Source organism: Protomyctophum parallelum (assembly GCF_964188405.1).
Source record: "Protomyctophum parallelum genome assembly, chromosome: 16".
Classification (NCBI taxonomy): domain Eukaryota; kingdom Metazoa; phylum Chordata; class Actinopteri; order Myctophiformes; family Myctophidae; genus Protomyctophum; species Protomyctophum parallelum.
Genome location: NC_139711.1, coordinates 8,417,915 through 8,427,261, shown reverse-complemented (window position 1 = coordinate 8,427,261; position 9,347 = coordinate 8,417,915).

Below are 9,347 nucleotides of genomic sequence, written 5' to 3'. Positions count from 1 at the left end.
CAGGGGTCGCGGTTTTCCAAATAGCTGCCGAGCGTACAGAAAGATGCACATGGCATCAAATCAACATGTTGAATATGTTGACTGTATACTATATACTGTACTGTCTTAAATGCATTGCATTCGGCTTGTATTTATGTATGCAAATTCTGCCAGAAATTATACATCTGATCTCAATAGGTATAGCCAAGGACATCAAAAAGGCCACTAATCCCCAGAAACGCCATGGCCAAACGAAAGCCACGCGGTGAAAATGTGACTCGTGTTAGATGTTAAACATCTAACACAAGCCACGCCACATTTTCACGGCGAACACAACCAAAATAACAAGAGTGACCCCATAGCTGGAGCCAAATTGTTCAATACAGGTCACAAACGTCTGTGTAACACCTGGCATGGTCGTGTGGCAATATAGGTGCACCACGTCACCCTTATCTTTCTGATATTCTATTTTCATGATTAGAACCCTTATTCGTATTTCCTACAGCTCAGTAATAACTGCACTGGTAGTGGCTCGCCACCTTAGAGGTTATCACATATCTTCAAGGACCTCTTATCCATTAATTGGAAGACATTTTTTATTGAGTATAGGCCTAATCCCAATTTTAATTGGAGTATAGCCTAATAATAGCCTGTGAATCAATGTACTGACCTCTATGAAAATAATTGGGTATATATTGATAATGTATATAGGCCACATTATCAATATATAGCTTCTCAGTCTATATGCAGCTAAATTAAATGATATTGATAAGGGAGGGGGGGGGGGGGTATCCCAGATTATCTGGAATCCCCTAAACTATCAAGGAACCCAGGGATTGGATTTATAAACTATACTATGCTGATAATGACGTGCTCGAACCTGAATGGACCAAGTAAGAGGTGGGGAGGAATCCAAGGACATACCATTTCTGCTCCAGAGGGTTTATTCAAATGTCGACATATTCACGATTTCCTTCCTGAATCGAATATCGAACAGGATTGATGTTGGGGATGCTGATGCGTCAAAAACTCTATACATATATGGTTGTATATGAACTGATAGGTAAAGAATCAGGGAATGGTTCAAATAAACCATTTGACCCTGATGTGCGTGAAGTGATGTCATGCTTGTGGTAGTGGGTGGTGAGTGAGTAACACTCCCTCCCCCTCTAAACCCCAACCCCCCTGGCCAAGGAATTCCCAGCTATCACAGTGGATTCACTTGAGTTGTGGACTGTAGCTCAATATCATTTACTGTATAGTGTAGGCTATTATTTCCCACAATATACTGTACAATAATGGTCTCATATTTGTATAGATATGCTCTGTTTTCCAGCTGATGCCCATTTTCTTCTTTCAATGCAACCCCTCCTTGATCCATTCCATCCTATGCAATCACAACCTTTCTGGGAGTGGGCCGTTATCCGCCGTGAGTCCACACACAGCATCATGTTCCCATATAGCGCATTTATTTGATCAATACATACACTGTGGGAGCAGGATCCAGTGTGCAGATTGCATATTAAATGTGCTCTGTCCAGCAACTGGGTTTTTGTTGCTGGACAGAGTTTTGTGTATACTACAAACTCCACACTTATTTCTGAGGGCAAAGTCCATTTGAAACCATTTTAGCAAGGCGCAAGCTTTAAACTTCAACCTGGTGTGAGAATTGTCAAAGACTTCCAGAGATAGCTATAAGTATAAGCTCACAACTGAGTATATGGATCTCAGTCTAAGTGTGACCTGCAGTGTGACGCATCAGTCGTGATGCATTATGAGCTTGTGTTATTTCGGCAAAAACAGGAGGGGGTCTAGTGAGTATACAGTTTAAGTATAGTGGTTAAATGTTTTTTATTGGCCAATTTGGCATGTCAACCTATTATAATGCACGTCCACATTCCATTGTCAGTCACGTGATGCAGGACTACCGGCGTTGAAACGTGTCATGTCAAATACTATAATTATGATAGGACAGTTGATGCCTGTCAACAACTGAGAATGTGCAGCATGCAGTCAGAACCTCTTCTAGACCATGTGGTTCCCAAACTATTCAGCTCGTGACCCAAAACAGAAATTAGATATTCGCCCTGGAACCAAACTAGTGAAAATAGCTGATCTACAAGCTCACATGATGTCGCTTTGTGCCACGATTTTCTTTCATTTCTTCATGACATTACTAATATTAATTCATGATTTTTTTCTTTTCTTTTTCGGGAATGTTTATTTTTTATTTTTATTATTTATATTTTTTGACCCACGATTTTGTAACCCATTTTTCACCCCTGTGTCAATAGACAGTAGACAGCCACACTGTAGTAGCACCAGCAGCACTGAGCACACTGAGATGTGTCTCTATCCATGGTTCTGAACTGGGAAAAGTGTATGTGACGGCGTCTCTGTCCATGGTGCTGAACTGGGAAAAGTGTATGTGACGGTGTCTCTGTCCATGGTTCTGAACTGGGAAAAGTGTATGTGACGGCGTCTCTGTCCATGGTGCTGAACTGGGAAAAGTGTATGTGACGTTGTCTCTGTCCATGGTGCTGAACTGGGAAAAGTGTATGTGGCGGTGTCTCTGTCCATGGTGCTGAACTGCACAGAGTATGACTGGTCTTTGTCCATTGTGTTGAACAGGGCTATTAGGTACACAAAGCCTCTATGCACGCACTGTGTGTGTGTGTGTGTGTGTGTGTGTGTGTGTGTGTGTGTGTGTGTGTGTGTGTGTGTGTGTGTGTGTGTGTCTCCATGGTACTGATTACTGAAGAGGCAAGGCAGTGCTGGATGTAAAAAAAATATGAATGAATTTTAAAGTTCACAATGCAGTATAGGCTTTGTTTTCAGTCCCTGTGACTTGTAAGTTGCATCTGCCCTCTTGTGGTCATTTGAAAGAATGACACAATCACTTTTTACTGGCAATACAAAATATCCAACAGTACATAAAAACATTTTTTGACGACCTTTAAAACTTTACATGTAGCAATAATTTAAATACATATGGTACTTTAATCTAAAAGGCTTTTGTGGAAATTAATCATGTTCCTCTTGCATTATTACCACATTAAGATTATTTAATATTTTGGGTATATTGAAGTTTGATTTATCTGCTATTATCCCATTCAGATTTCTTCATGAACATCTTGGCTTAGTACTGAGGTAATATTTAATCAAAAAAGTGCAGCTATACTTTCAAACTTCAGACTGTGTAAAAAATACGGCCAATTTTATGACTGCATGTAGGCAGAAACTTTATTAGCCTCAGGCACTCTGCCACAAAGTGCACTACAGACACCGTGCTTCAGCAATGCTATAAAAATCGATGGTTTGCACAGCTCTCCATGAGATAATGTGAAAAAGAATATTCTTCACTTTTCTCAAATGTAAGACTGTGGGTGAACACAGGGGGAGTGACTCAAAGGAGCGTCGCCAGGGTTAGTTGATCAGCCGATGTAAAAGCTGATGCAATTTTCAAATTGTGCTCTCCTTTTACACCAGAGAAAACGGCAAGACAGAGCTGGTTCTATGCTGCAACACTATTACAATCACTGATTCAAATGCATAGCAACAAGCAGGCCCAGCTAAGCTGGGCTACACATCCTATTTACACTTTGCGCACCATTATGTTTGTGTGTCTGTGATCAATAAAGCTCAGAACCTTTAATTACAAAACAATTAAAACGTCCCGTTAACTGTGTCAGCAACAGCCCACAGGGTTCAAGGTTTCTTTATTGTTACATCTTGAGTTATATAAGATTAACCCATTCTGAACGGGCACCCATTTTGGTGTTGGCATCATGTTATGCTTTAGCTATTGAAAAATAGCAGATCTACAAGCTCATATCGCGCCACCGAGTGGCGCGATACGAGCTTGTATGTCTGCTATTTTTTTTTAAATCTAAGAACGACTGACATTTTTAGAATCTGATCTCAGGTCAGAATGGGTTAATCAGACCAATGTGTGTCCAGTGGAAAACTCGTATGAATCTGATCTCAGGTCAGAATGGGTTAAAAGTATTTTTTCTGTTTGCTCACTGTAATACACAGTGTGCTACAGTGACATGATGTTCAACTGGCGGACGGCCACTTGTATAGTTACGTGGCTGTTCACATTCTTCTCTTCAATGGGTTGGAAGCTGTTCCATTAGCATTTGGATGGGACGTCATTTGTGACGGATTGCCGAGCATATATTGTTAGTTGCTGCGAGAGTGAGGTCTAGCCAACGCCAACTCAGGATTCCTGGATCGCTGCCCTCTACAATTTTCTGGTTTCTTTAGCTCTGCAGTGTTGTCAGCCAAGCTGTCGAGCCACAGCACGTCTTCATAGGCGGTACGCTTCTTTCCCCTCCTGGCTTTGCCCTGGGTTGGCTCCCATAGGGTCAGTTTACTTGCCTCACGTTCTGGGTGCCTGACGCAGTGCCCTGCCAGCCTCATCTTTCTCTCTCTGACTTTGTCCGTGACCCGTGGTAGGTCCCCATAGAGGTCCACATTTCTGATGCGGTCCGTCTAGTGCCATTCGTATAGCATTCTTGTGTAGACTCCATCCAGGGCTTTTTCCTGTTGTACTGTGAGGGTCCATGTCTCAGCCCCATACAGCAGTACTGACTCCACTGTGAGGGTCCATGTCTCGGCCCCATACAGCAGTACTGACTTCACAGTAGCTATGAACAGCCGCCTCTTTAAGGTCTTCTCCCATATCTGATTTCCACACTCTCCTCATCGCGTGCAAGGCTTTCCAGGCAAGAGCTCTCCGAAACTTCAGATCCTGTTCAGTTGAGGCAGTCCAGGCCCGAGGTACTTGAAGTCTGTAGTGGCAATGGTTTTGTCCTCCGTGTTGACTGTCATTACCTTTGTTTTCTTGGCATTGACCGACTGGACCAACGTTTCTGGAACTCTGTATAGGCACGTAGAATACTCGTGAGTTTCCCCCGCTATATGGTGGCGTGACGGAGTCACTGACGGACTGACAGGTTTTGCAGGTTTTCGTAGTAATCTACGACCTACGGTCATAAGAAATGCATTTTTAAGAAGTACAGGAATGAGGAGGGAAACTGAAATTGTTGATTGTTTGCAAGAGTACGCACTGTGAAGTGGTGGTGACTTATTAATGTGTGTAATTTTGGCTCTTCTATTTGTTATGTCTTTTTTCTCATAAGATTTTGTGTTAATATAAAACGGTTATGATTCATAAGGGGAAGGGGTAGGACATTATAAGCATTAGCTTCTTCCTGCTCCTGTTTCTACAAATGCTCTGTTGAACTTGTACTCTGGTGGGGACGACAGCAGCTTTCGCAGCAGAGACTTGATTGCTCTTGTCCTCCACCCTTTGCCTGATTCCCAGTCATGTCTTAAGGTTAATTTCCTTATTTCAGTGTATTAACTTTAAGAGTAAAGTCCTCAGTTTATTATAATTATTATCCTATTTGTATTGTCTTATTTAATGTAAAACCCAGCCGATACCACCATCATGTAGGGGAGTTAGGTCTCTTTTTGTTCTCCCTTCGGTATTGTAATTTTGTTAGTTAGGTTAGTTGGGGTTTTGTATTTTTGTTTGTTCTTTGTTTAGGGACTAAGTTAGGGGTTAATTCGTTTTCTTTTAGCTGTTTTTGCTAAGATGTAAACCGCACCGAAGCCAATACTCTCCTTTGTAACAAAAGCACAAAGACTTTAAACAAATTGTCCCTGCTAACGAAAAAGAAATAGCTTCCCCCTACCCTAGACAGGGGGTTGCAACATAATTGTCTATTGACATTCCTTTTCTTCTATTGTTGTATTGTGACTTTTTATTGTATATGGCGTTTAAAAAGAAACAACGAAGAAAGAAACAACATTGTGATGATGCAATATAGGACAGTTCATATGTGTTCATTCAATTTCAAAGTAGGCTCTGTATCCAGGACACACATTAGTATAATAGGACATGTCAAATGTCAATTCAAGCAGTAGGCTAAAATAGAGTTTAGACAGAATAGCCATAACTCACAACTTAATTATCAATTGAATCTTTACCAAAGGTATATTTCCCTTCAAAGTCTGAGCTTTTGGATGGGTCCTTTTTTAATTTATTTCAAATCCAATGAGAGGAGTCAGTCAGTCAATCATGGCAGACGTTATTTAGTTCCAATCAATCTGAGTTATATAAAACCTAATAGGCCACAGCTGATGAAATTTACAGCCATTTGGATTGCAAGTCATTTCCCAATGACATGCTGTGCAAACACAGCTCATCTGGTGGAGCCTGGAACTGCACAGAAATGCAGATCACTCAGTCTGTCAGAGGTGGAACTGAGCTGTTCGTATTTAGCCTATATTTAGTCATTTTCGATGACTTTGTGCCCACAGGACTTAACCCATTCTGAACGGGCACCCATTTTGGTGTTGGCATCATGTTATGCTTTAGCTATTGAAAAATAGCAGATCTACAAGCTCATATCGCGCCACCGAGTGGCGCGATACGAGCTTGTAGGTCTGCTATTTTTAAAAATCGAAGAGCGACTGACATTTTTTTAGAATCTGATCTCAGGTCAGAATTTGGTTAATCAGACCAGTGTGTGTCCGGCGGAAACCTCGTATGAATCTGATCTCAGGTCAGAATGGGTTAAGATATTCAAATGTTCTGGGGTATTGAATAGTCTTATCATTTGCATTAACCACTTTCAACCTGGTGTCCTTATTGTGAGCATGCCATTATAAGTGAAAATATAAAAAAATAAAAAAATAAATTGGGGCAAAATAGCCAATAGAGAAGTATGCATTGCATCCTTGTAGATTGGTTGCAATGTCATATGATGACGTATAATACAGGTTAAGTGGTTAGGACAAGTGAGTGAAATCTCCCTCAACACCACTAGGTGGGAGCAGAGACTACTAATGCTCTCTAATCATCATTTTTCGACCCTGGTCATGGATTTCACAATGCCACGCCAGCACTTCCCGGTCCTTCTCTCCCTTCACTGCCATCCCCAGTTCCTGCTTACTGATGCATGTGTCCCTATTCCATTTGCTCTGTAAAATATTTCGGGGGCATATAACTATGAGTATATACTATAGAGTATAACTCTATGGGGACACAAAAGCGACACAAAAGTAGGACCCGGAAGTATCTCAGGAGGAGGCGCTCACGTCACGGCTAAAATACTGAATAGCGATGTAGTCTCGTGTTGCCAGACTGTTGCCGCTCGCAATTTCCAAATGCTTCTTTGGAATAGTTGTCTGGCTACGCGAGACTACTATAGCGATGACATCAGGGAACGACAGTTTTCCTCTGGTCTGCTTTGAGGCAGGAGTTTTAGGTTAGGTATGGGTATAAGGTTTTCAAAAAGCAAACGCGTTGGATGCACCCCCTAGTGGTCTGTTTGCACAGACACAAATATTGGATACGTATATGTATGGTTGAACACCAAAATTAATGATAAAAGAGATTTCTCAATGGATTCTGTTACTATTGGGTGTGCTAAATAACATACTATAATTTTACAACAACTTGAAGGGCATCGTTTTCAAGATGGCGTCCACGATGGCTGCCGGGAGTTTAAAATGCCTGTTTAATTCCAAAGTTGAAAACTGACCACTACGGGGCGAGCCAAATTAGTTTGCGATGGTTTTTAAAACCTTAAGACCATACCCAATTCCATGCCAAAATTCTAAGTGCATAATTGTTGTAATTCTTTACATTAATCAGTTTATACAGTTTATAGGCATTTTAGCTCCCGGCAGCGTCTCGTAAAAAATCATAACAATTATGCACTTGGTAATTGCTTTTTGAATGTTGGCATGCTGTTAGGTATGGTCATAAGGTTTTCAAAAACCTTTGCTCGCCCCTAGTGGTCGGTTTGCAATGAAGGCATTTTAAGCTGAAAACGATTCCTTTCAAGTTGTTAGTTTTCCGTAGTATGTTATTTAGCACACCTAATGGTAACAAAATGCATTGAAAAATCTATTCTATCAATTATTTGGGGTTCCAACCATATACTGACATATCCAATAGTGGTTTCATTGCAAACCGACCACTAGGGAATGAGCCTAATTAGTTTGCAATGGTTTTTGAAAACCTTATGCCCATACCTAACACCATGCCAACATTCAAAAAGTAGTTACATTAACAGTTTGACTGTTTTTTACGATTAACCCGCATTTTAATCAACCCCCCTTCACTGCCGAGATTGTTGTATTACCTTTAGAGCATACGCTGAATTATTTGGGCTTTTAATCCGCGAAAATCCATCAAAAAAAGCTCCCGTGGTTTGTTATGATCTGTGTGTAGCATCCACCATCTTGGTGCACCCGGAAGACGCACACAAGATTGGTTTCAATGAGGCGTTGCAACCAATGCATTTCCATTGGCCTCAATTTCCCAGAAGCCCTAGCAGCCCACAGCATGTGACGATTTCCGGTTTCGTCATCACAGCGAAGCCATCCAGTCTCATACTCCGCGACGAAGACGGATTTTCTTTTGATTCATTACATTACGGCGGATTAAACACATAAAACAAAAGGCGGGTATGTCCGATACGGCAGCGACATTAACCTGGAGTAATCCATTCGCGGCACGGAAACTGTTAATAAGTGCATAATTGTTTTTTACATATTAAATCCCAGTTTATAATTATAGGCATTTTAGCTCAATTTAGCCACCGTGGACGCCATCTCGAAAACGATGCCTTTCTAGTATGTTATTTAGCACACCCAATAGTATCAGAATCCATTGACAAATCTCTTTTATCAATTATTTTGGTTTCCAACCATACGTATCCAACATTTGAGTCTGTGCAAACAGACCACTAGGGGGTGCGCCCAATGCGTTTGCACAGCTCACCAAAAGCCTGCTATTAACACATCTACCAGCTGTGCTTACACAGCAGCTGGTAAAGAATATATATAAAATATATAAAAAATAAATAATAGTAAATGAAAAAAAGTCATAGTAAGAGCAAGAGTCACATTGATCATGGCGCAATCAGAGTGCCTGGTTGTGGAGTTACCCTTGGCATCATTGTGTGTGTGTGTGTGTGTGTGTGTGTGTGTGTGTGTTGCGGGCTGGCTTCCGTGGCGTGGAAGGACGGGCGGGTTATGAAAAATAGCCGGCCCGCACATCACTAGTGGGTACTGTCTGTGCTTACACATGTGAGCTGTGTAACATTATTTGCCTATTCTCTTGGTCAGTTCAGACTTTTAAAGGAGACTTTAGTCTCAATGTGGCTTTTACTGGTTAAAAATACCCCCCCCCCCCCTATACTATCTCTCTCTCTCCGTTTCTGGCACAACAGCGCCCCTACTGGTAGTCATAGTCATATACTGGTGCTCATGAACACATACATAGGTGAACCAACACATAGGTGAACACGGACATTGCTGTTCCTTGGAGTGGTTGCACCACT